At 50.9% G+C, this 24164-nt stretch overlaps 1 pseudogene; it reads left to right on the top strand.

Moving 5' to 3' along the window:
• The first annotated feature begins 1105 nt into the window (after positions 1–1105).
• Positions 1106–24164, top strand: part of LOC125547067 — a 35767-nt pseudogene continuing 12708 nt past the window's right edge.

Raw genomic sequence — 24164 nt, 5'->3', positions numbered from 1 at the left:
GGGGTACCTCCTTACTTTAATCTCGATATTTTCTTAAGTTTTAGTTCGAGAGTTACTTTCTGCCACCGTCCCCGATGTTAGCTACCAGATAGTCAACCTTGCAGAGCTCCGTTCTCCCGGAACAAACCCACCATTTATTCTTCGTAAGTATGAAGGGGTTCCCAAAGAAAGGATGACGACTACATCATCATGACCTGAAGCAGAGAAATGAAGGCACCATCATAATGGATCGACCGCTTCAAGAAGAGCAACCAAGATTGATGACGCTCGTTAGAATTTCGTAACCAAATCCCTTCCCCTCCTTTCCCCTCTTAAATCTCGGGACGAGATTTCTTGTAGTGGAGGAGAATAGTGACGCTCGGATATTTAAGCTACAGTAATACCCTGCTAATGATGCCACGTCACCCCGATTACTGTTGCTAATCCCGCGTTAGTTCAAAACGATTCAAATTCGAATTTTGAGTTAATGGCAAACATTAAAAGTTTTCAAACATTGAAACTAAAATGTTCGTTTTGCGAAAAATAATCCATACATTAATTTGGTGAAGAAACCACATTTTATAAAATAATTAAATGCTCTAAGATAAGTAAAACATAGTTGAAACAATTATTTAAACATCTCTTAATGACTAAATTATTGAAAACCACTTTTTATAACTATAAAAATAATTATGGGGTGGTATAACTCCTATTACTAATTTAGGTGCTAACTATATAATTTAAAAAAAATAAAACAATTTGAAAGACAAAAAAACAAAAAAAGGGAAAGACACAACTCCCCACCCCCCACGTTGGGCCAACCGGCCCAGCTAGCCAATCGGCCGGCCCAACCCACCCTCTCTGGCCTACAAGGCCACCTCCCCGAACCCTAATCCTCATCTGATCCCCAGTTCCCCTCGTTCTCCCCTCACCCCCCACCATCCCCCACCCCCCCCCCCCCCCCCCCCCCCCCCCCCCGCGATCTGGATTGGGGGCGCCCCAACGCACGCCACCCCGATCCCATCACCCACGAGCCCGACGCCCTGCGCCCGCCCGTCGCTGTCCAACGACGCCTAGGGCCCCAGCCGGCGCCACCACCTCACCCTCTTCCTCAACGGCCACCTCGATGTCGCGCCCGTCGCCGGACCGCCTCCCCTTGACCGTTGCCGTCTTCCTCGACCTCCTCCCCGTGCCCCATTGCCCCGAGCCCTACAATCTCGGTGAGACCACGGCCTCCCTCCGCCTCCCTACCCCGCTCCTCTCCAGCAGACTGCTGCTGCTCCGCCGCGTGCGCACGTCCCCGCATCGCCGCACCCTTCCACCCACAGCGCCGCGCTCGTCGTGGCCATCCCCGGCTCCTGCTGCCGCGCCACGCCGTTCCCCTGCATCCCGCTGCGCGCGCGTGCTCGCCCATTCGGCCGCGCCTCCTGCCGAACCGCCCCTCACCGCCGAACCACCGCTCACCCTGGCCGCGCGCTCGCGCCGCATCTGGCCGCGCCCCGTGCTCGAACTGGCCGATCCGACCACGGCCACTCCCCGCTCGACCCCGCTCACCCCCACGCCCGTGCTTGGCCGCGACCACGCTCGGACTGGCCACTCCCACGCGCACGTGCTAAGCCTCGGCACCCCCGCTTGCGTTGCCTGCTGGTGCCGCTCCTTCCGGGGCCGCCCCCTACCGCTGCCGCTTGCCGTCGCCCACGCCGGCCCGACGTCCCACCCCGCCTCGGCGTGGTCTCGCCCCTGTCATCTCAGGCCCCTTGTTGACCTGGGCGGGCCAGCGCCCGTAACCCACCTGTGCCCGCTAGGCCTCTGGCCCTATGACATGGGGGCCCAGCCCCAGAAAAATGTAAATAATAATAATAATATATAAATAAATAAATAAATAATATAAAGTAATTATAATGTTAATTAATTAATTAAAGAATTAATTAACTTAATTAATCCTGATTAGGTTAGCCTAATTAACCTAATTAATTAATGTTAATTAACTAGGAGTGTATGACATGCGGGACCCATCTGTCAGTTTGACTAAGTCAACCCCTATTGACTGCTGACGTCATGCTGACGTCTGCGCGCACTATTCTGGATAATGCTGGATTAAATTAATTAAATAAATTCTAAAAATGATTTAAAGCTTTAGAAAATCATATAAAATAAACCATAGCTCAGATGAAAATACTTTCTACATGAAAGTTGCTCAAAACGACGAGACGAATCCGGATACGCAACCCGTTCGTCCGCCACGCATCCCTAGCATAGCGAACATGCAACTTTTCCCCTCCGGTTCGTCTGTCCGAAAATGCGAAACACCGGGATATTTTCCAGGATGTTTCCTCCGTTCACCGGTACCACCTCTTACCGCGTTAGGGCACACCTAGCATCACGCTTTTTCATGTCATGCATCGTCATGCATTTGTTTGCATTATATTTATTGTTTCTTCCCCCCTCTTCTCTCACTAGACACCAAGACCAACGCCGCTGCTACCCAGTACGACTATGGCGTTGACGACCCATCTCTCTTACCAGAGCAACCAGGCAAGCCCCCCCCCTTGATCACCAGATATCGCCTATTCTTCTCTATACTGCTTGCATTAGAGTAGTGTAGCATGTTACTGCTTTCATTAATCCTATCCTGATGCATAGCATGTCATTGTTGCTACAACTGTTGATACCTTACCTGCAATCCTACATGCTTAGTATAGGTTGCTAGCACTTCATCAGTGGCCCTACATTCTAGTACGTCTGCCATTGCTATACTACTGGACCGTGATCACTCGGGAGGTGATCACGGGCATAGGCTATATACTTTATACTGTTACATTACTTATGATAATGTTCGGAGATGGGGGCTGAAGGGGCAGGTGGCTCCATCCCGATAGAGGTGGGCCTGGGTTCCCGACGGCCCCAGACTAATACTTTGTGGCGGAGCGACAGGGCAGGTTGAGACCACCTAGGAGAGAGGTGGGCCTGGCCCTGGTCGGCGTTCGCGGTTTTTTTCAAGATAACACATTTAATGAGATCTTGGTATTTGATCTGAGTCTGGCCACTGGCCTATACGCACTAACCATCTACGCAGGGACAGTTATGGGCACCCGATGTCGTGGTATCAGCCAAAGCCTTCGTGACGTCAGCGACTGAGCAGCGCGCGCCGGATTGGACTGGAATGCCTGCTAGGCTAGGTCTGCTTCCGGCCGCCCTCGCAACGTGCAGGTGTGCAATGGGCGACGGGCCCAGACCCCTGCACCATAGGATTTAGACCGGCGTGCTGACCTCTCTATTGTGCCTAGGTAGGGCTACGACGTGTTGATCTTCCGAGGCCGGGCATGACCCAGAAAAGTGTGTCCGAACAAAGGGGATCAAGCGTGTTGGGAAATGTGGTGCACCCCTGCAGGGAAGTTTATCTATTCGAATAGACGTGATCTTCGGTAACAGGACGACTTGGAGTTGTACCTTGACCTTATGACAACTAGAACTGGATACTTAATAAAGCACACCCTTCCAAGTGCCATATGCAACCCGGTGGTCGCTCTCTAACAGGGCGATGAGGAGAGGATCGCTGGGTAGGATTATGCTATACGATGCTACTTGGTGAACTTACCATCTTCTCTCTTCTACATGCTGCAAGATGGAGGTGGCCTGAAGCGTAGTCTTCGACAGGACTAGCTATCCCCCTCTTATTCTGGCATTCTGCAGTTCAGTCCATCGATATTGCCCCTTTACACAGATACCCATGCATATGTAGTGTAGATCCTTGTTTGCGAGTACTTTGGATGAGTACTCACGGTTGCTTTGTTCCCCCTTTTACCCTTCCTATACCTGATTGCTGCGACCAGACGATGGAGCCCAGGAGCCAGACGCCACTGTCGATGACGACTACTACTACTAGGGAGGTGCCTACTACTACGTGCAACCCGTTGACAACGACCAGGAGTAGTTTAGGAGGATCCCAGGCAGGAGGCCTGCGCCTCTTTCGATCTGTATCCCAGTTTGTGCTAATCATCTTATGGCAACTTGTTTAATTTATGTCTGTACTCAGATATTGTTGCTTCCGCTGACTCGTCTATGATCGAGCTCTTGTATTCGAGCCCTTGAGGCCCATGGCTTGTAATATGATGCTTGTATGACTTATTTTATTTGTAGAGTTGTGTTGTGATATCTTCCCGTGGGTCCCTGATATTGATCGTACACGTTTGCGTGTATGATTAGTGTACGATTGAATCAGGGGCGTCACAAGTGCCGAAGACAACAACAATCCCCTCCAGCACGATGTAGAGCCGGAGGACGAACAAGCTAGCCCTCCAGAGCGGGCAACAGATGGAGAACCGGAGGAGGACAATTACATGCCTCTCTCTGAAGACGAGGCGAGCCTCGGCAACGATGAGTTTATCGTGCCTGAGGAGCCCATCGAGCAAGAGCGCTTCAAGCGCCGGCTTATGGCCACGGCAAATAGCCTGAAGAAAAAGCAGCAACATCTTCAAGCTGGTTAAGACTTGCTAGCAGACAGTTGGACCGAAGTCCTTGCGGCCGAGGAGCATGAACTCGAGCGCCCTTCCAAGAGTTATCCAAAATGCAGGTTGCTACCTCACCTCGAGGAGGAAGCATTGAAACCTCATTCACCAGTGTACAATGCGGCTGACCGGCCACTACGCGGCCGAGTCAGTAAGGCGTTTTAGCCTAAAGTTCAGCCTGCACCCAGTTGCCACTCAGTCAAAAAATACTACGGCCCGGGGCAACACAGAGGACCTGCGAGACATATTGGACAATACGGCAAAAATCACAAGGTCAATATACGGGACATGGGCACGTGCACCCACACGGGATGATGATCGTCGCATCGGATACACCAAGAGTAAATCCTGTCGGGCCGAATACAGCAGACAAGACTCATACGAACTACATCGGGATATAGCCCGGCACATAGGTGCCGCACACCCCCTATGCTTCACTGATGAAGTTATGAATCATTAATTCCCGGAGGGTTTTAAACCCGTAAATATCGAATCATACGATGGCACAACAGATCCCGTTGTATGGATTGAGGATTTCCTCCTTCACATCCACATGGCCCGCGGTGATGATCTACATGCCATCAAGTATCTCCCACTAAAACTCAAAGGACCAGCTCGATATTGGCTCAATAGCTTGCCAGAAGATTCCATCGGCAGTTAGGAAGATCTGGAAGACGCATTTCTTGACAACTTCCAGGGCACTTATGTGCGGCCACCGGATGTTGATGACTTGAGCCACATAACCCAGCAGCCAGGGGAATCGGCCAGACAATTCTGGACTCGGTTCCTGACTAAGAAAAACCAAATTGTAGACTGTCCGGATGCAGAGGCCCTAGAGGCATTCAAGCATAACATCTGTGACGAGTGGCTCTCTCGCCACCTTGGCCAGGAGAAGCCGAAATCTATGGCAGCCCTCACAACACTCATGACCCGCTTTTGCGCGGGCGAATATAGCTGGCTGGCTCGCAGCAACAACACATCTAGGAATCCGGATACCTCGGATACCAAAGACGTTAACGGTAGGCAGCGCCGTAATAGACCAAAGTGCCGCAATAACAGCGATAACTCCAAAGATACGGCAGTCAACGCCGGATTCAAAGGCTCTAGATCCGGTCAGCGGAAAAAGTTGTTCAAAAGAAATACTCCGGCTCCGTCCAGTCTGGATCGCATACTGGATCGCTCGTGTCAAATCCACGGCACCCCCGACAAGCCAGCCAATCACACCAACAGAGAGTGCTGGGTGTTCAAGCAGGCCGACAAGTTAAATGCCGAAAACAAGGACAAGGGGCTGCATAGCAATGACGAGGAGGAGGCACGGCCGCCCAACCCAGGAGGATAGAAGGGGTTCCCCCCACAAGTGAAGACAGTAAACATGATAAACGCAACCCACATTCCCAAGAGGGAGCGGAAGCGCGCACTAAGGGACGTCTACGCGATGGAGCCCGTCGCCCCGAAGTTCAACCCATGGTCTGCTTGTCCGATCACCTTCGATCGCAGGGACCACCCCACTAGCATCCATCATGGCGGATCCGCTGCACTGGTCCTAGACCCCATCATTGACGGATTCCACCTCACTCGAGTCCTTATGGACGGTGGCAGCAGCCTGAACCTGCTTTATCAGGATACAGTGGGAAAAATGGGTATCGATCCCTCAAGGATCAAACCCAGCAAAACCACCTTTAAAGGCATCATCCCAGGTGTAGAGGCCCATTGCACAGGCTCAATCATACTGGAAGTGGTCTTTGGATCACCGGATAACTTCCGAAGTGAAGAGTTAATCTTCGACATCGTCCCGTTTCGCAGTGGCTATCATGCACTGCTCGGACGGACAACATTTGCAAAATTCAATGTAGTGCCGCATTATGCATACCTCAATCTCAAGATGCCAGGACCTCGCGGGTCATAATAGTAAATGGAAACACAGAACGGTCGCTCCGTATGGAAGAGCACACTGCGGCTCTTGCAGCAGAGGCACAAAGCAGCATGTTCAGGCAGACCACTCATTCGGCGTTACAGCCCCCGGACACCTTCAAGCGCGTCCGAAATAATCTGCAACAGGATCGCCTGGCAAGATCTATGCTCGTCTAGCAATTCGGCCCCCGTCCCATTCCCAGTGCAGCGATGAAATTCGTGTCGCGCGTACATAACTACGCATTGAAAATACCATGGGCATAAGCGGGGGCACAATCAGGACACGCCCCGCATTGTGGCTTAAACCACGCCAGGGGCTGTACACCTTTCACATTCTTTTTCTCTTTCAGGGCCTAACTCTTCGGAAGCCCTTTCCGGCAGTCCGATTGCCGGACACACTCCCGAAGCAACAACCAAGGCGGCAAGAAGCTAAGATGAACACGGGAACCGCCAGGTGGCCTCTAGTAATACTTATACCCGCTTTTCACTATTTATGCGTAGCTTGCCTTGGGATAGGACATTTCGAATTGTCCCACTTTATGCTTATTGCACTACTTGTACCAGTACGTCTCGACGTATTACTCAAATAACATTGCATATTATTAATCTGTCATTGCATTATTTAAGTTTTTCTCTTTCTCTTATATGTACATTTACGACATTCCGCACCTGCGCGCTCGGGTGTGGTCAGTACGCCAGGGGCTCTGGTTTACCCCATAATACGACGCAAGAAGTCCGAACACTTTCGACAGTGTGGCACCCCGAACTTATAGCATTATATGCATCAGCTCCGAATCATGTCTTGGGTCAAATGTTGGGTTGCCCGGCTCCCACGCTTTGGTACCTTACGTTCCGCTATATCGGCTAAGGTAGCGGTGGGAGAACTAGTGCGATTGTGTCCCGGTTCTTCCGGACGAGCACCTCAGTAGAGAAAGCCAAAAACTGACTATCATGATAAGGCGAGAGAGGGTCGCTGTTCGAGAGGTTTCAAGTCCTTAAAGACTTTTTCCGCTTCGGACGAGGAGTCGGTCTTGTCCGGCTTAGGCGTGTATAGCGCCCCAAATTCGGCCCTCCGAATACCAGGGGCTTCGCGAAAAATTTAAAATCATAGACTTCTATGGCTAAGTGAGAGTGATAAAGCATTATAGTCCGATTGCCTGGTTCGTTGCGCTGAACACCTCCCTTGAAGGACCCAAAATTGGGGTAAAGAATGTTCAGATTTATCCCGAACACCCCAGTACTAGTTACATGTGGGTAGAAGCCGACGACTGGCCAACTCTCAGATTTTATAAACAGCCGCACAGAAGGTAATATTTTAAATTAAGAAAGCGTCGCATGGCGCAAATGAACTCGTTTCATATTACAGGATGACATGAGCATGTTCACTCAAAAATTACATCCTTGCCACACTCATCTGCCACTAGGTGGGATCCCTCCAGGAGACCCTCATAATAATTCTCGGGGCGGCAATGCTCCTTGCCCTCCGATGGCCCCTCCTTCACAAGCTTCACGGCGTCTAGCTTCGCCCAGTGCACCTTCGCCCGGGCAAAAGCCTTACGTGCACCTTCGATGCAGACGGACCGCTTGATGACCTCAAGCCGTGGGCAGGCTTCCACCAGTCGTCTCACCAGACCGAAGTAGCTGCCGGACAGGGGCTCGCCAGGCCACATCCGGACTATAAGGCCCTTCATGGCCTGTTCGGTCGCCTTGTGGAGTTCTACCAACTGCTTCAGCTGGTGGCTCAAGGACACGGGGTGTTCGATCCCAGTATACTGAGACCAGAACAACTTCTTCGTTGAGCTCCCCTCCTCAGCCCGGTAAAACTCTGCGGCATCCAGCACACTGCATGGAAGATCTGCAAACGCTCCTGGAGAGCTCCAAACTCGGGTAAGAAAAAGGAAATTCCCCTTCACATGCTTGCTTTGCATATTGAATGCCTTACCACTGCTATCTTCTTCGCCTCATCAATCTCCTAGAGGGCCTTGTGGGCTTCGGCCTTGGTGCTCCGGACGCTTTCAAGCGCCTGCGCGAGCTCGGACTCTCGTGTTTTAGAGTCCAGCTCCAAGGACTCGTGCTCTTTGGCGAGAGCCTCGATCTCTTGCTGCACCTCGCCCACTCGGGCTTCTTGTTTCTCCCATTCAATGTGTTCCTTGGCTGCTTTGTCTTCCGCCGCGGACAACGCTTTCCTCAGGGTCTCCACCTCGGTCGTGGACCCTGACAAATTCATGATGATCCTATTACTTTATACCCGAACTTCTCTTTTAACTATATAGACAAGGGTATTTCTTACCTTTGCTCTCTTCGAGCTGCCTCTTGGTCAGGCTGAGCTCATCCTCGGACCGCTTCAAGTCCTACTTCAGCGCAGAAACCTCCATAGTACGTACGGCAGCGGCCAACAGGGAAGCCTGCACATACACATAGACATACTCTGATTAGACTCCTGAGTTATCATTTGATACTCTATTCGGCTTTTTTTCGTGAACGCCGAACAGAGCATCAGGGGCTACTATCTATGCGGTAATATTTTTATATTTTGAATGCTTACCTCAAAGCATGTTAGGAGGCTGGCGCAAGCTTCGGTCAGCTTGTTCTCGGCGGACTGAACCTTCTTAACCACCGCACTCATGATAGTGCGGTGTTCTTCATCAATGGAAGCGCTGTGAAGCGCTTCCAGCAAGTTGTCTGGTGCCTCTGGTTGGACAGAGGGCACCGGCACGGATGGTTGCCCCCCCTTAATGGGGGACCGCCTGCCGGAGTCCGGAACCGTCGAGGGTTCCGGCGCAGTGTCCGTTGGGGCCCGAACTCGAAGCCCGTAGGAGCCTCGCTCCCTTGGTACCCAGGGTCCGGGAAGTCGCCGCAAGGCGCCCCCAGGACCGCCTCCCCTTGGCTCGGTGCCTGTTTGGACAACACCTCGGCATTGTCCGTAGGACGAGGGGTGGAAGCGGTCGAAAGAGAACCACTGTTCATATCCGACGAGCCCAACGAGCCGCTCGACGAAGGTACGTCGAGATGAGCTCGGGACGGACTGCATAATCATGTTCAGCGTGAGGAAAGGCAGTACAATAAAACATATCATGAAGTACTATGGTGTCCGAACACTTACGACTTCGCCAGGGGCTTGTCCCTGGGCAGCCACTCGTCGCCGCTATCGACGGCCGTCGTGGCACGGTCCGGAAGGAGGGTCCTTCCCTTCTTGGACCCTTCGGCCTCCTTAGATGGGTCGGCCGTCCTTTTCTTGTCTCCCCCGGCTGGGGGGGAGAACTTTTCTCCTCCTCCTCGTTTCCATGGGAGGAATGTGCGTCGGAGTCATCGTCCGATATGACCGTACGCCAGAGACCCTTTCGGGTCCCCGCGGTCTTCTTCTTGGTCTTCTATGTCGGCACCTCGTAAGGTGCCGGAGTGAGCATCTTCGTTAGAAGAGCGTCTGCAGGATCTTTGGGCAGCGAGGCTGGGCTGTCAAGCTGCTCCGTCATCTTTAACCAGTCATGTTAGTGACATGGGAGCTTAGATCCTACGCATAACTATACCTGGGCAACTAAATACCCCAAGAAATATAAATTCTTACCGGACCGGCATGGTGCTTTGCGCTGAGTCCGCGGTCTTCGGTAAGAGGGGGAGGGATCTCGGCGCTCTTGAATAACACCCTCCAGACGTCTTTGTGCGTCGTGTCATAGAGCTCTCGCAACATCTGGTGCTTGGCCGAGTCGAACTCCCACAAACTGAATGTCCGTCGTTGGCACGGAAGGATCCGGCGGACGAGCATAACCTGGACCACATTGACAAGTTTAATTTTCTTGTTCATCATGTTCTGGATACAAGTTTGGAGTCCGGTTAGCTATGCCGAAGAACCCCAGGACAGGCCCTTCTCTTTCCAGGAGGTGACCCGCGTGGGGATTCTGGATCGAAATTTGGGGGCCGCCACCCAGTTGGTGTCACGCGGCTTGGTGATGTAGAAGCACCCTGATTGCCACCCCTTTATGGTCTCCACATAGGAGCCTTCGAGCCAGGTGACGTTTGGCATCTTGCCCACCATGTCTCCTCCGCACTCCGCCTGCTGGCCGACCACCACCTTCGGTTTGACATTAAAAGTCTTCAGCCATAGGCCGAAATGGGGCTTGATGCAGAGGAAGGCCTCGCACATGACGATAAACGCCGAGATGTTGAGGATGAACTTGGGGACCAGATCATGAAAATCCAGCCCGTAGTAGAACATGAGCCCGCAGACGAACGGGTGGAGTGGAAATCCCAGTTCGCGGACGAAGTGGGTGAGAAAAACTACCCTCTCATGGGGTTCGGGCATAGGAACGACCTGCCCCGCATTCGCCAGCCGGTGCGCGATATTCGCAGCTAGGTATCCGGCCTCCCGTAACTTTTTGATGTCTTCCTCCGTGACGGAGGAAGCCGTCCACTTGCCTCCTGCTCCAGACATGCTTGGAGTGGTTTGAGAAGAAGGGCGCGAGCTTGGGCGCTAGAGCTCGAGTGTGTGGGAATGGGAAAGCGAGAAGGAAGAAGGCATTGGTGAAAAAAGTAGATCTTTGTCCCTTTTATAAGGGTGGAGGAGGCGATGAGTCTCCCCACTTGCCTGGCAAAACCGCTTATTCCCCAGGCACCGTAATTGATGGCGCGGTTGGGTTACCCACGTCCGTATTGATGAGAATCCCGTGATAAGGGGAACATGATCTCTATTTTGACAAGACGTATCGAGAAAACCGCCTCGCGATATGTGCGGGGCTGGTTGAGAAAAGTGGTTTGAATAATAACCGGGCCATGAAGTGATGTCATACTATCAAAACATGTCGGCAGATTGGATTTATGTAGTATTCTCTCTACGATGGAATGTGGAACTTATTTTATAGGGTCGGACACTGTCCTTGCATTCAAACTCTTCCATGTTGTATTCGGAGGAGGAACCCGCCTTGCAATGCCGAAGACAACACTGCGCGCTGGACTCATCGTCATTGATGCCTGGTTCAGGGGCTACTGAGGGAGTCCTGGATTAGGGGGTCTCCGGACAGCCGGACTATATCCTTTGGCCGGACTGTTGGACTATGAAGATACGAGATTGAAGACTTCGTCCCGTGTCCGGATGGGACTCTACTTGGCGTGGAAGGCAAGCTAGGCAATACGGATATGGATATCTCCTCCTTTGTAACCGACCTTGTGTAACCCTAGCCCCCTCCGGTGTCTATATAAACCGGAGGGTTTTAGTCCGTAGGACAACATACAATCATACCATAGGCTAGCTTCTAGGGTTTAGCCTCTCTGATCTCGTGGTAGATCAACTCTTGTAATACTCATATCATCAAGAACAATCAAGCAGGACATAGGGTATTATCTCTATCAAGAGGGCCCGAACCTGGGTAAACATCGTGTCCCCTGCCTCCTATTACCACCCGCCTTAGACGCACAGTTCGGGACCCCCTACCCGAGATCCGCCGATTTTGACACTGACAGGCCCAATACTAATCTGAATACAAAATTTGAGTACTTTGAATATAGTTTCGGCCCTCGAGATGAGATGGGATAGTAATGGCCCAAACTTCAAAGACGCTCACGTAGACAATACAGATCTTTTTCATGTAGATCATTTCTTCATTTGAAGCCATCTTAACTGCATTTTGTACCATGCCAAAATCTGGTGTCAACACATGTCCTCCTGTTTTTCGGCAAAACTTGAATGCCAAAAAATAATTTGCACCGTGTTTATTCTAAGGACGATGTCAACACTCCATCGTCCATTTGTACTCTTAGGGTGATAATTGTGTATCGTCCATTGCTTGTTTGAACCTCTTGATGCAAACTCGGGTGAAAACTTCTCAACTTCTATAACATTCCGGTGATAAAGTTTCATAGATATGTATCCCAAAACCATCCTCCGAACCATATTGTTCACCCTTTTACTAGGATTTTGCAGATAATCATGAATGAAATTCTTCCTATCCTTGCTTCTCCTATGGATGAATTCTAGGGCAAAGGCATTAATTGCATTGTTAAAGAAAATGGATGATGTGCTAACCGAAGATTTTGATGTTGTGATGCACACCTTCGGCTTAATTGATTGTTGCTTCCATTCTTAACTTTCTTCACTTTTATTGTATTTGTTGCAATAGAAGTATGCACATCAATTTTGTTATGATTGATCCTCTTGGGAACCCATGCCATGTTCTTTTGTCTCGGCTCTTGTGCGCTAAGATTTTGTAATTTCTTCTTTTGCCAATACGATAAGCCGAGTGGACATCTTGGCTGTGATACTGTCTTGACCAATGGCAATTCCTTTTTAGCCTTGTGCATTCTCAACTTCTTTTCTTCAGATTTGGCACTTCAACTCTCAATAATTGGTTGCTTCATCTCATTGCCTTTAGTAGCCAATGTCAACATTTTAATTGGCTCTTTGTCATTTGATATCAAATCTGAAGTAGCACACTTACGACCATCTTTCCTGACCCGGTATACTTGCTTGACCACCTCTTTCTTCGTCCATGGAGTCCGGACCGATCCCTTATGATTGAAACGGTCTTTGACATGTGATTGTTCAAATGTTGATCTTTTTGGAGCTGCATCATATTTGTGAGATGGTCTAAAATAAGATGAAGAATGTGCCCTTGTATGATACCTGTCCCATGATGGATATGGATCTATATGAGCATAAGGAGGCATCCACGGCATTGGCATTGGTGGCCCAAAATAAGGATATGAATACGTTGCACTAAAATTCTCACTTTGCCAATACCGATCCTCATATTTGTGCCTTGGGGGTGATCTTGCTTTCTTTGCATGATTTGGCCGATAAGCATTCTCCTCTTCACTCTTCTTTTGATATTTATCCAATAGTTCAGCAAAGGTGTTTTTTGATCTCTTACACTTGCGCTTATTTCAGCCTTTGTTTTCTTTTGGTTTGCCTTCATCGATTATTGGATTTGCTTGTTGCCCTCCAGTCCTTGGCGTCTCCATTGTAGCTTCGATGGAATTCTCACCCTCAAGATTATGTTCATTATGCTCTTCAACAACTTATTTACTTGAAAGCTTGATCCCATCACCTGCAGTTTTTACCTTCTCTTTAAATGGATCGGCTTGAAGCAGCCGATGCAAAAACTTTCTGGCATCGGGACCAATCGGAATAGACTGGTCATCTCTTGGTGTCTCACAAATTTCAATCATCCTTTATCAATAGCTGATTTAACTATTTGACGAAACATGTTGCAATCCTCAAAATTATGCTTGGACGAATCATGCAACTTACAATAGATTCGTCCCTGGATAGATAGCTCAACATGGTGATCAAGAATTCTAATATAATTATTTCTCAACAAGAAACCAAATATTTGATCACACATGCTTGAATTGAAGGTAAACTTTTTATTCTCTAGCTGATCTTGTTGTGAGAACGGCTTTGGAGTTAAGCAAACGAATGGTTCAGATTTTGCATCACCTCATTCGGCTATGCATTTTGTTTTGCACTCTATCTCTGATGTCTTTGGATAAGAAACTATGCTTGCATCAGTTTGCTCAGAAGATTTTAACCTTGGCTTTAAATTTCTGAAATGAAAATAGTTAGAACATACATGTCTCAATTGAGACCAAGTGTAAGCCAAGTAAGAAATAAGCAAAGCTACCCAATTAGATATGAGATTTAAATAAAGCAATGGGGAAATCCTTGGCTACAATAATTTTTCCCTATCGGACTTTCTGAATGGTGCAATATGTTGACCGATATTCTTTGTGACAATCTGATTGCTAACAAATAAATTACCCTTCTTCATTGGTCTCTCAATATTTCTTATGAAGATTTTTCTAATATATGCATCAACAACTAAGTCATGACCAAATCTGAAAACAGGTAAATTAATTGCTAGACATACCTCTTCAAATATGTTGGGAGAGCATGGTGGTGGTGTGACTTGAAGAATCTCTTGCTCCACCTTCGGATAGCTCCCCAACGCCGTGTCATCATCTTTTTCTTGATTTCGTGCATCATTAGTTTGAAGATCTTTGTCCCCCAAACTTTCTTCGGCTACTTGTTCTTGTTCTTGAAGCTCGTCAATTTCTATGGCACGAAACTCATAGGGAAGGAAGTAGGTTCCATTAACTTTAGAAAAATTAAGTATAGCTGTCTTGCTATACTTTCCATGCCCTTTCTCAACAATGTTTGCCTCTTTGGATTTGATGGATTCGGAATATATACTACTTGATTCGGTTTTTCCAACCGAAGCACTTTTAGTTTCCGAATAATCATTCTTTTCACCGGTTATATCAATTGGCAAGGCTTCTTTTCTTTGAGCTAATTCCCTATAAATTCTCTCTTGGCGAAGTACTTGCACCCTATCACGCAGAGCTTTAACTCCCCTCTCAATTTCAGCCCGCTCTAGATTAGTTTGCCCCCAATGCTTTTAGGATCTTTTGGCAATGAAGTGTTAGTGTTGCTTAAATTTTGCAATTGTGTAGGGGATGTATAATATGCTGCGGTACTAGGTGGAGGTGTATGCACTACTGTATAACCATATGCTCTCTCACCAATACTATCAATTGATGAAGTTTCATCTTCTTGCAAAACTCTAGCCTTCATTGCAGCATAATCAGGAAACAACCCCTTTTCATATTGTTCAAGGCAAAGAGCACTAATCCTCTTGTTTTGTGCCAAGCTCTTTTTTAATGCAGCCACAACCGCTTCTGGAAGGGATTGCTCCGCAATACTTTCAGCTTCTTTCGGCAATGATTCGTGAGTGTTGCTGAAATTTTTGAATTGCGTAGGGTATGCATTATATGTTACAGTATTTGATGATGGCACATGTGTTCCTGTAAAATTTTCACTTATTCGGCTATGACCAGGAAGATGCGGGGCCGAATTATGAACATCTACAATTGCATACGGTGCTGAAAAATTACTAACATGAGGTGTAGCATATGATGGTTGAGAGTAACTGCCGAATAACTAGTAGTAGCATGGCCAATTCTCCCATCCATCAGCAAGGTTGGATTCACATATTGCAAATTAGTTGTCGATGAATAAAAGGGTGAAACACTTTCTTGTATGCTACTGAAAATTTTAACATGGGGTGTTTCAAATTGATTAAGCAAACCCATCATGTTGTTCATCGGCATATGGATTTGTGGGGTTGCCGATGCATGATAGTTAGGATACATATGTTGTATGTTGCTAAAATCATAAGAATTTGAAGCATGAAGATTATTTTGCATCGACACTTGCACATAATTAGAAGCATGATTGAGAAAACTAGGGCTAGCCGATACATTATGCTCATTAGGGGATCTAACAACAACATATGAATTATTTGTATCTACATAGGTGAGTTGGCTATTCATATTACCTTTGTATATTGCAAAACCTAGATGACAATCTCTTCGTAGCAAGAACAGGCCGGAGATCGTTCGAAGCTTCGTCCCCAACGTCACTGTATACCCTCGGCGTCGAGCGCGATACGCAAGACACTTCTGGTGAGCCTCCTCGATGACGTGTCTTGCGTATCGACGCTCGACGCAAAAAGTGTGTTCTCACACGAACACGTCACTGTATACCCTCGGCGTCGAGCGCGATACGCAAGACACGTCATCGAAGGAGGCTCACCGGAAGCGCGATACGCAAGACAATCCAGCGAGCTCTTTTGAAGACCCTCCCCACGCAGCTGGGAGAGACCCCGTCTGGACGCACGGCGGTGATGGGCTTCCCTAGGTAGGTTCGCTCGCCCTAGGATTTCGTAGATCGAAGCTCTCTGAAGTGAAGAACACCGATGAACGAGAAGCAGAAAACTAGGATAGGAGATGAAAGTTTGTAGATGGGTTTTGCGATTGTGTGTTGTTCAATCGGTCATCACCCCTTAGGTATATACGAGGCGGCTGGACATCCCGTGCAAGGAAAAATCTTGGATTCACTTCCAAAACCCTAGTCAAATTCGGATTGGTTTTATCGGAACTTTCCAAAACTGTTCGGTTTAAAACTAGCTGCACCTTGCGGGTCTTTTTTAAGGTGGTAGACGACCTTGGATTGAAACGAGCCCAAAAGGAATCTTGAAACAACTTTCATGTTGAACGTTTTTAGATCAGAGGTCATCTTGAGGGTCAAATCGCTCGCACAAAACAAGCTATTATCCACGCTACCCACCAGACACGTGGCTAGGCCTGGGCATTCGGTATAAACTGAAAATTCGGTTTCTACCATTCGGTTATTTTGAATATTCAGTTAGCAAAGATGAAAACCGAAAAAGACATCCCAAAATAGGAAACCGAATATTCGGTTAACCGAGATTTTCGGTTTGGTAATCGGTTTCTACCGTATTAGCCAATTAGCCAATGTGCCAACGAATCAGCTGTGAGGCTATCTTCCATTCCACCTGCGCTCTATATATAGACTAGCTATCCATCTCCATGTGCGTGGCTGGCCGAGGTGGGACTAAACCACTAGCCCGCAGCGCCTCTCGTACGCACGTACAAATTGACTACGTCGGGCACACACAGGAAATGAGATCCAGCTTGGGCCTTGCATGCAGGTCGTCGCTCGCCGGCTTGGCCCAGTATTTTGTTTTGTCGCGACTAAAGCACGCGCTCGAGGCCACCTGGCACGGGAACAGCTCGTTGTTGCACGCGTCGTAGGCTATATTCAGTTTTTCTGTTCGGTTACCGTGCTTATACCGAACCGAATGAATCCAGTTCGATTAGCAAAGATACTAACCGAATTTTTCTGTATTAACATTAAAAACTGAAATTTCAGTTTTTTCGGTTTCAGTATCGGTTCGGTCTTCGGTTCGTCGGTTTTTATGCCCACCCCTACACGTGGCTGATGGGGCGCGCCACTTCTGGCTTGTGATAGGGCAGCATTCCGATGACTCTAACTTTTGCATACGAACTAAGATTGGAACGATTTTTATATCAAAATCGACCGTTTCGACGAGACGAATACGAATCGTGTAGAACATTTTTTTTCATATGAGGCCATCTTGAAGGCTTAATTGGCCGAATACTACTCTGAATACAAAATCTGAGTACTTTGAGTATAGTTTCGGCCCTCGAGATAAGATGGGATAGCTATGTCCCAAACTTCAAAGATATTCACACAGACAATACAGAACTTTTTTGTCAGTGTACAAAAATAGGGGTACACTTTTTGTACCCCTATAACTGTGCACGAGCAGTCTGAGCCACGGGAACCACCACACCAAGCAAGGCAAGGGAGATGAGCCAGGGTAAGACCGAAGCTCAAGAGAACTACGACGCCAAGGCCAAGACCACGAAGAGCAAAGGGGACGAAGCAGACTCCCCCGGCAAGACCCTTGTCGGGAGACAGTTCTAGCAGCCCCGGCAAGACCCTTGCCGCGGCGACTCGTCCCGCGCCTACGGAGCAAATCACCCTTGAGTCCACTTCCCCCAAAGTGCAAGGATTCGGGAGACATCCCCGTGGCGGCATGCAGATCTTTGTAAAGAGATTCAAGATCAGATACGCACTAAGGAGACGACAACCCTTGGCGGGATCCTAGCCGAGGAAGACCACAAGGCCCCCGGCAAGCGCCTTGCCGGGGATGACAGCAGGCGCCCCGGCAAGGCCCTTCCCGAGGACACCCCGGAGCCACCATCAGGCCCACGCCGACTAAACCTCCACCACCGCATGCATGCAGCTGCCGATCCAACCAGCTGGGCAGGCACCTGCGTGGCAGCATGCAGATCTTCGTGAAGACCCACCACTGCGCCACCTCAGCTGTCTGCCTACCTACGTGGCATCTCAGGCATCGCTGGCCAGGACGCGTGTCGACACAAGAAGGAGCGGCGACGGACGAGACATATCTCTCCCCCGTCCCCGATAAAGCAAGGACACCTAAGCAAGACGCATTAAATGCGCCTTGTCATGTAATGCAAGGGATAACCTCGCATCACTGTACCCTTTCCACCTCCTGTGTGCCACTGTGGCAACCCCTTTTTCTATAAAAGGAAGCCCGAGGCGACCAGGGGAAGGATTCGGCTTTTTGGAGCTCCTCACGCCCCATAGCTAACTCAAGAACACAGATATACAATCCACCAAAGCAGGAGTAGGGTTGTATGCATCCTCGCGGCCCGAACCTGGATAAACGAACCGTGTGCTACCTGTTAGATCCGTTCTTCTCACGACCCCGCGCCCCGCTAACCACAGTAGGGATTCTTGTGATCCCATAGGTGTCGTTCCCACCAACATCTTTGGCGCGCCAAGTAGGGGGCGCAGTTGTGAGAATCGGCTCTAGCAATCAGCCCAGCACTCCTTCGTCTTCGTGGCTCTTGGAGAGGGAAGGAGGCCGGAAGATCAGCGCTCGAGCGACTACAAACAGAAGCTAAGTTACATTGGACTCTGGATATTTCCATTCTATTATATAAAGTTATTATCCTCGGAGCTGTCTTTCTTTGTACAAAAAGAAACCTGTACGCAAATGGGGCCTTCCCCGATCGGCAATGCCTTTGTTCTGTTTCGAGTCCACTCAACAGTTCAAATGGCTGCGTTGAAAACGGTAGGGTAGCCTTCCGCAATTGGCAAGGCTCTCGACTCTGACTCGAGTCAAACTCGACAGTTCGAGCGGCTGCGTCAAAGGTGGTAAGGTGGCTCACCCGGCAGCACGCTCACCCAGCAGGCCAATGGGGACCCGTCCCCAAGACGCCGCCTTGGGTTTCCGCGCCGGCAAGCTTACCCAGCTGGCGTAGGGTGGACGTACCAAGAGGCAACAAACAGGAAAATAGCATGCATAATTCCAAAGTACTGCAAAGTTATATTACATCAAATCATTGCTGCGGTTCTAACTAAAGGTGAAATTTGTCTTGGTCGTGAACCTACAGCGGCGGTGAAGAACGGGATGCCTAATCCTGGCGCTGGCCTTCCACCCTCTTGATTTCGTCGATGCTGCTGATGACGGGCTTGATGCGCTCCTTGAGCACCGTGAGGTCAATACCATCCGGCAAGCTATCCATCGCGGCATCGAAGTCGAGGTCGGGATTCCAGTACGGCATCTTGGTGAGGACCTTGGTCATGACCCCCCGGCAAAGTTGCCGGGCTTCCCCGGCCAACGTGGGCGCTCGGTTGGAGTGAAGATAAGCCAAGGCTCCAAGGACACCCTCGAAGAACAGGGTCAGCTTGGTGTTGACGGTCCCGTTGTGCTTAGGGGCGTACCTCACGTTTGGCATCCCCATGGTGGCCAACTGCGAGGTGACCCTGTCGGCGACGTCCTCCAGACGGCTGATCCATCTGTTCTCGCCCGCAACATATTCCTGGTGGGAGGCGGCCTCGTTTGCCCGCAGCTGCTTCTCCTCCTCCAGACTCCTGGTCAAGGTCTCCTCCCGAGCCCTGCTCTCCGACAACATCTTCTCGAGATCCTCCAGCTTCAGCTTGAGATCTCTGACGGAGTTTTGCGCTTCGGAGAGCTCCCCAGCCCTGCTGATGACCGCTCCTTGCACCTCCACCAAGGCGTTGTTGAGCGTGCTCTTCTCGTTGGACAGCTTGAGGGCCTGCTCCTTCAGCTCGTCCAACGCCACCTCCAACTCCCTTACTTTGCCGGCATGGGCCAGAGCCTGGGCATCGAGTGCCTCCTTGTGCCTCTGCTCCAGCTCGCGAGTCTGCCGCGCGACAAGGGCCTCGAGCTCCTCATCTTTGCCACGGAGCGCTGCGGCAAGCTTCGCCTCACGCACGGTGAGGTCCTCTTCCTGGGAATCCAGTTCGGCTTGATGCTGGTTCCGAACGGCCTCGGCCGCGGCAGCCAAGTTCGCCGCCTTTTCCTGGGCCTTCTCGATGTCAGCCATCTTCATGGTGAGCTCGACATTGCGCTTGGCCAATTCCTCCTGAAAGGCCCTCTGCTCCTCGCGAGTCTGGTGGAACCAGGTCTGCGTCTCAGCAACGCGCGCCTTGAAATCCACCTCCGCCTGGTCCACCGTTGTCGTCCTGGACTTAACCTTGTCCAGACGGACATGGTAGAGCACCTGGAGTTTTCGGAAGTTGGCCCCCATAGCACAGAAAAGCTGCTCTTCTAGAGAACCATCACCGCCAACGCCCGGCTCATCGACAACCTCGAGCCCGGTGGCGGCAAGCACCTCGCCGTCAAAGACTTCCCCTTCGGCGGGCGCCCGGGAACTTGACGCCCCTGGGAGATGGCGAAAAGATCGTCGCCCACCTTCAGATATCTACCGGGGCCCGAGGTTGAGGAGGACGGAGGCTGATCATCAACCACCTCTTCCTCGGCAGTGGCCTTGCCGGCTTCCCTGGCAGGCCCACCATTGGCGCCCTCGGCAGAAGCCTCGTCGGTCGCCTTGGCAGCCCCGCAGCGGTGTCCTCGGCAGCATCCTTGGCGGCCTCATCAGCGGCGACCTCGTCAGCATCCCTGGCTGCCTCCTCAGCAATGTTCCCAACAACAGTATCCACGTCCTCCATACCTATTGAAGGAGGGCCTGGGTAGTAATGGGAGCATTGAAGCCAAGAAAAAAAATAAGGGAAAAACAGAGACGGAGGACAGGCGACTCACCAGTACCAGGCTATGAAGCAGAAGTCCCCTCCCCGCCAGCATTCGGCGCCGTGGCAGAGTCACCAGCGCCAAAGTTCCCCTCTTCCTCCATGGGTGTGGGCTCTGTGCTTGATGCCCTTGCCGGGGACGCCCCTCGCGGTGGCGTAGTCGATGGGGGTGGTGTGTTGGGGGTAGCCCTCTGCGGCTCCTCCTGCTGTCGCTCCCCTCCTGCAAATCCGACAAGGTCAACACCATAGCATTGAACGCCTACCACGTGTCGATAAGAGGAGGGTGACGAACTTACGCTGGGGGCTATGCTGGGGGCTGCTGTCCGGGTTGCTCAGCACCACCAGTGGCGACTCTGAAGCACTGGCTGGGGGCTGGCCGCCCGCCAAGGCTTTGGCCCTATTCACCCTTTGGGCCAACGTCTCTGCATCCCTGCAAAAGCAAAAACAGATCAAGATGAGTGACTTAATTCAGAGGAATGGAAATGGCAGTAAGGAACGGAGTACTTACTCGTCATCTATCTCCTCTTCCTCCACCACTTTCCTTTTCCTCTTCGGGCTGAGAGGCCCGAGATCAAAAGTGACCTCCGCGTCAACATCCGAGTCGACATCTGCCGGGGGAGGCGAAGACGGCGGGGTTTGTGCGCGCCCAGATGAGGAAGGGGTTGTTGTCTTCATCTTCTCAGCGGCCTTCGTCAGCCTCTTGGCTGACGTGGCCCTCGTGTGATGCCCAGACCCCTCCAGGGTCAATTGAGGCCGCGTAGCCCTGCCGGGCCGGACCGGCTCGCCGGAGCTAGCCCGTCGCAGGATTCGCCCTCTTCCCCAGGTTGGCGTCGAGCCCACCGCCACGTCCTCCTCTGACGATGACTCGTCGGCCGCGTTTTCGACGAGCGGAGCTCCAGTGTCGGCGCTGCTGGCCTCCCCGGAGGCCGCTGCCCACCGGGTGAGCTCCTCTTCCTCCGCAGCCGTTGCGGCCTTGTCCTCCACACCCCCGGTGCTGCCGGCCTCCATGGCAAGCTGTGCCTCCCTCGCCCTAGTGGCGATGTAGTCCAGCTCTGCCTGGGTGGTGTCCATGACAAGCCACCGCTCGGCGTCAGCATTGACATACACCTCAATCAGGGTGTCAAAGAATTGCTGCACATTCGCGTCCTTTGGCTCCTTCCAGCTCGGGACAGGGCCGTGCGCATTACAGTCCGGCATCATGGCGATGATCTCGGACCGACGTGAATTGTTGCACAACGGGACTACCCCCGCTGGCAGCTTGAAAAACGGCCCCTTGAGGGCCTTGCCAACCTTTGCGGCAGCCCTCGCGGCCTTGCCGGTCCGTTCGACCTCGCCATCGCGACCCACATCAAGCTGGAAAAGCCGCTGGCAGAAGTGGGCATGCGCCAACACCGTGAAATTGTGGTCGAGGCCGGGGCGGAGTCGCATAATGTCAGCCAGATTCGTAAAAAGCCAGGCTGGCCTCCCCTTGTTGTGCAACGGTTGATCCGGCGACGAATGAAGTCCTCCCCGATCATCTCAAGGGTGAGTCCAGCCCGGGTGAGCCGGAGAATCCTGGTGGTGGCGACAGTGAGCCTCCCGTCGGCGACGTCGACATCCTCCAATCACTGCCGCGGACCGGCGGCACTTGGCGGACCTTGTAGAATTCCGGCGGGTCTTCATCTTCAATCCAGCACCACCGACCACGCCATTCCTCCAACCACTCCTTCACGGCACCGTCCGGGTACGCCCCCTTGGATCTTGGGATCCAGGTGACGCAACCAGAGACGGCACTGTTGGGTAACGTAGTAATTTCAAAAAAATTCCTACGCACACGCAAGATCATGGTGATGTATAGCAACGAGAGGGGAGAGTGTGATCTACGTACCCTTGTAGATCGACAACGGAAGCATTTGGTTGATGTAGTTGTACGTCTCCACGGCCCGACCGATCAAGCACCGAAACTACGACACCTCCGAGTTTTAGCACACGTTCAGCTCGATGACGATCCCCGGACTCCGATCCAGCAAAGTGTCGGGGAAGAGTTCCGTCAGCACGACGGCGTGGTGACGATCTTGATGTACTACTGTCGCAGGGCTTCGCCTAAGCACCGCTACAATATTATCGAGGACTATGGTGGCAGGGGGCGCCGCACACGGCTAAGAATATGATCACGTGGATCAACTTGTGTTCTGGGGTGCCCCTGCCTCCGTATATAAAGGTTCAAGAGGGGGAGGCCGGCCGGCCACCATAGGGCGCGCCAGGAGGAGTCCTACTCCCTCCGGGAGTAGGACTTCTCCCCCGATCCTAGTTGGAATAGGATTCATGAGGTGGAAAAAGAGAGAGAGAGAAGGAGGGGGGCGCCGGCCCCCTCTCTCCTTGTCCTATTCGGACTAGGGGGGAGGGGCACGCGGCCCTAGCCCTGGCCGCCTCTCCTCTTCTTCCACTAAGGCCCATTTAGCTCCCGGGGGGTTCCGGTAACCTCCCGGTACTCCGGTAAAATCCCGATTTCACCCGGAACACTTCTGATATCCAAACATAGGCTTCCAATATATCAATCTTTATGTCTCGACCATTTTGAGACTCCTCGTCATGTCCATGATCACATTCGGGACTCCGAACAACCTTCGGTACATCAAAACGTATAAACTCATAATATAACTGTCATCGAAACCTTAAGCGTGCGGACCCTACGGGTTCGAGAACAATGTAGACATGACCGAGACACGTCTCCGGTCAATAACCAATAGCGGGACCTGGATGCCCATATTGGCTCCTACATATTCTACGAAGATCTTTATCGGTCAGACCGCATAACAACATACGTTGTTCCCTTTGTCATCGGTATGTTACTTGCCCGAGATTCGATCGTCGGTATCCAATACCTAGTTCAATCTCGTTACCGGAAAGTCTCTTTACTCATTCCGTAATACATCATCTCACAACTAACACATTAGTTGCAATGCTTGCAAGGCTTATGTGATGTGCATTACCGAGAGGGCCCAGAGATACCTCTCCGACATTCGGAGTGACAAATCCTAATCTCGAAATACGCCAACCCAACAAGTACCTTTGGAGACACCTATAGAGCACCTTTATGACCACCCAGTTACGTTGTGACGTTTGGTAGCACAAAAAGTGTTCCTCCGGTAAACGGGAGTTGCGTAATCTCATAGTCATAGGAACATGTATAAGTCATGAAGAAAGCAATAGCAACATACTAAACGATCGGGTGCTAAGCTAATGGAATGGGTCATGTCAATCAGATCATTCAACTAATGATGTGATCCCGTTAATCAAATAACAACTATTTGTTCATGGTT

The sequence above is a fragment of the Triticum urartu genome, chromosome 3 (assembly GCF_003073215.2).
Source record: "Triticum urartu cultivar G1812 chromosome 3, Tu2.1, whole genome shotgun sequence".
Taxonomy (NCBI): domain Eukaryota; kingdom Viridiplantae; phylum Streptophyta; class Magnoliopsida; order Poales; family Poaceae; genus Triticum; species Triticum urartu.
The sequence above is the reverse complement of the archived record's forward strand: the minus strand, read 5'-3'. Positions and strand labels throughout refer to the sequence as shown.